The sequence below is a fragment of the Octopus bimaculoides genome, chromosome 3 (assembly GCF_046866305.1).
Source record: "Octopus bimaculoides isolate indiv1 chromosome 3, ASM4686630v1, whole genome shotgun sequence".
Classification (NCBI taxonomy): domain Eukaryota; kingdom Metazoa; phylum Mollusca; class Cephalopoda; order Octopoda; family Octopodidae; genus Octopus; species Octopus bimaculoides.
In genome coordinates, this window is record NC_142930.1 from 120,945,983 (window position 1) to 120,950,470 (window position 4,488).

Sequence of the window (4,488 nt, forward strand, 5' to 3'; positions counted from 1 at the left end):
TATATTCATATATATATTTATTTTATTTTTATTTGGCAGAAGTAACAAAGTGAATCAAAGGCCAAGACTTTCCTGTGTTAGCAGTTATCAGGCCAGTTACAAATCAAGGGGTCATAAACTTATAAAATGGTGATAATTTATAACCCTCCGATATGTAAATAATTTGGTAAGTGATAACTGGCAGATATCACCGTCCTTGAATCACTCTCTTACTTCTGCTTAATATTAATGAGATATATGTTATATGTATATATCCTCATGTTTTAAGTTCTATTTTTCCTATTTGCTCCTTTAAACGTATGTTGGCAGTCTCTCGACTCCGAGAGAGGCGATTCTGCAATTTCTTGCGGAACAAACAGTACAGATGGCTTGTTTATAATAATCATATGAAAGACATATGTGACCTTCGCAGGATTTCAACTCAAGATGTAAAGAGGCGGAATAAATACATAAAAAGGGTTGTTTCCGATGCTCGAAGGATGCTGTAAATACAATCTTATAACTTTAAATCGAAGCATAAAGCTAGCAATTTTGAGACGAGGAGTTAGTCGATAACACCAACCCAACACGAGCCTGGCACTTTTATCTTATCGTTCCCGAAAGAATGAAAATTAAAGATCACTTCGAAAGAATTTGAACTTCAAACAAATATCGCAAAGAATTTTGTTCGAAGCTCTACTGGTTGGTCAGCCCACTCTTAGCTATCCTTCTTTATTTGTCACTAGAGCCCATTCTTATAACGTAAAGTAACATATATATGTAGTACAAAATATGCAGACATGTAAGTATATACACCTAAGTAGGCCTAGGTTATAACGCGTCTAGTAACTTGGCACTTGGCGTCTGGTTATTTTGTATTTCGCTCTTTCGGCTGGGTCTCATTCGGGAGCAGCTCTGTGATATTTCGGTGTCATCAAGTCTTTGCGGTCCTTAAAGTCTCCAACAGGCACATGTCATTGCAAGACGCCTTCACGCACATCACCTATCCTTAGTGCATCACAAAAAGGACAAGATGCCGAAGGCCAACATCATAATCAATATCATCAGCTATGACTCTACCTCTTGAAATTATTTTCCCATTACATCAGCAACATCAAGAGAGCAGTTATTGGGTGCACCTCAGCTCTGTCTGTTTCTTAACCTCACCCTCGGTCATAAAGGTTATGTATATGCTTACATATGTCCTACTTCGGTCGAGTGAGAGCAAACCCTGCAGCATTTTCAAGAACATATGTAAGCCTCCTTGATCTTCGCAGCACAGTGGTTTCTTACTTTCCCTCTCGTTCTTCAACAAATTCTTCGACCAAGGACTGTTTTTTCCCGAGATACCTCATTCCACCCTTCTCGCCTACCTGAAGCTGATTCATACTGAAGAGCGCCTTCTGACCCACAATTTTTACAAAGAGAAAATACCGTTAAAGTTCGTACTGTTTCTACTGTATATTTTTCCATTTAAGTTGAAGTTTTCAAAACTATTGTTTTCTCTGTTTATTTCACATCTGAACTGTAACAATTAATATTTGAGACTATATGTTTGTTTACTTTCACAAATTCCGTTGTTTATTAGTCTGTTTTCGTGTCTGAAACTAAATGAGAGCTATATTTGTTTACGTTATTGAGGTATTGCCACCACCAATGAGGCAAGTACCTCTTCCTCCTACTTTTCAGACAGCCATCTTGCAGCAAGCGTAAATTTTGCAAATGGCAGACGATAGAAATATATACAGTTACGTAACATAATGTCAAGAGGACACTTTGTTCATCGAGGGAATTGAGAAAATTTTTTTTAATTAATCTGAAAGCTTTTTTATTATTATTATTATTTTCAATATTCTAGAATGAGAAGCGACAAACAAGAGCAAAACAAAACACTTTTCCTCTCTATGGACAGCAATGATATAATCCACATTTGCGGAGTGTGCGAATCTTGTGATTCATAGTAACAAACAGAACAACGAGAACAAAACAACAGCAATAATCCCACCATCACCAAAGATATAACATGTCACACACCACCATTAACACCTACAAAAACGAAAATCGAACACCATTGAAATACAAAATACAATGGCCGTTCAACAAAGTAACATATTTCATATTGATCATATTCTACAAAACAAACAGACAAAACCCTAAAGCATCACCGTATCAAAAGCAGTAAACCACGGCTTATGTATCTTTTATCTTCTGTTTGTTTAAGTCATTAAGATTGCAGCCATTTTGGGACACTGCACTGAAGAATTTTAGTCCAGCAAATCAATGTCAGTGCTTGAGTTTTTCAAGTCCGGTACACATCGTATCAATCTTTCTTGCCAAAATCGCTAAGTTACAGGGACGGAAACAAACCTACAACGAATGGGAAGTGTTGGGGGTTGGGAGTCAGACACAGACACAAACACACACATACATACAAACATTGATACACAGAAACTGTGGAATCCCATCGCATATATATATATATATATATATATATATATACTGTATATATATATGTATGTTCATATACACGTATACACACACACATATATATACATATACAAAAATGCATATACATACACACACGCACGCACACACACATACACACACACACACACATATATATATATATATATATATATATATATATATATATATATATATATATATACATATATATATATATATATATATATATATATATATATATATATATATATATATATATATACATATATATATATATATATATATATATATATATATATATATATATATATATATCTGTCGTTTTTTTAAGCAGGACACAATGGAATGTAACAAGAACAAATAGTACTGACACTCCGTTGGTTACGACGACGCGAGTTCCAGATGATCCGATCAACAGAACAGCCTTCTCGTGAAATTAATGTGCAAGTGGTTGAGTACTCCATAGACACGCTTACCCTTAACATAGTTCTCAAGGAGACTCAGCGTGATACAGAATGTGACAAGGTTGACCCTTTGAAATATACGTGCTACTCATTTTTGCCAGCTGAGTGAACTGGAGCAACACGAAATAAAGTGTCCTGGTCAAGGTCACAACACGTCACCGGTAATTGAACTCATGACTTTACGATCGCAAACTGAATAACCTAACCACTAAGCCACGTTCCTTCCACAGAACAAATAGTATGTAACCCGTAAATGTTGATACGAGTCGATAATGACGTTCGTAATGTTGGTGTGTTTAGCATTAGTAAAGATAAATAAATATATATATATATATATCAGTGGGCGAAGCAAAGAATTAAAGATCATAAATTCAGAGCTGTCATTCACGACGTTTGTGTCTTTATGGGATCCTTTATATAAACAACAAACTATTGCAGTTTGTTTGGAAGTGTTGCCGAGATCTCGAGAATGCGGAATATATTTTCATTTCCTTTATTTATTTATCTACTTATTCATTCATTCATTTATTTTTCACAAAAATATATGACAAGTGGTATGAGCACTTGTGTAAATATAGCCTGGAACTCGGTCAGTTACGACGAGCACCCCAGTTGATCCGATCAAAAGAACAGCCTGTTCGTGAAGTTAACCTGCAAGTGGTGGGACACTCAACAGACAAGCGTACACTTAACACATTACTCGGGGACATTCAGAGTGACACAGAATGTGACAAGACTGGCCTCTTTGAAATACAGATGCAAATCATTTTTGCCAGCTGAGTGGACTGGAGCTACCTGAAATAAAATGTCTCGTTCAAAGACTCAATCCGCTGACGGGAATGAAAAATTCACAACTTTATGATCGAGAGGTGAATGCCCAATCCACACGCCTTAAGTGTGTGAGTGCAAATATACAAAATATGTACGTTTCAGAGAATACATATATACATATATTTAAAAAGGGGAAGACATTTGAGTGAATAAAAATTTCAGTTAACGTTACACCCATGAGTTTCACCCTTAATGGTCAAATAAATCAACTAATAACTTAATTAGTTGATTAATTAGTTATTTGTAGCTCGTTAGTAAGGTCGCTGTAACATACAGAAACTATGAGACTACAATACGTAGCGAAAACACAAAGTAAACACATGCACATTCAGTTCCATCTTTATACATCAAGAATTCAAATGGAATGCCTTCATCCAACGTGCCAAACCAAAGCAGTATAGCAGTGAATAAATTCAAATGTATACTATCCGCCTGAAGAATTTGAGTATTTAACTTTATAAATACAAGGGTAAAAATTATCAAATAATTTATACAAGTAGTTAGCATGTGTAATAAAAGACTGAATACATATAATATATGTGTGTGTGTGTGTATGTATGTATGTATGTATGTATGTATGTACGTGTGTATGTATGTATGTGCGTATATAATTTAGAGAAAAACCACTATTAAATAATTCAATAAAGAAGAATGTAATTTATACCCTCTAGAAAATAAATATATATCATAAAAACCTTATTCAAAAAATCAATAAAATACATAAAAGAATAACTAATAGATGGTATAG

General features: G+C 34.7%; 1 long non-coding RNA gene across 1 annotated transcript in view; it reads left to right on the top strand.

The window, feature by feature from the left end:
• LOC106869889 (uncharacterized) overlaps positions 1-3,968 on the top strand; it is an 8,720-nt gene extending 4,752 nt beyond the window's left edge. The window contains exon 3 of the long non-coding RNA XR_008263787.2: positions 2,780-3,968. This is a non-coding gene — a long non-coding RNA (uncharacterized LOC106869889). The remainder of the gene's footprint in view (positions 1-2,779) is intronic.
• Positions 3,969-4,488: the final 520 nt, after the last annotated feature.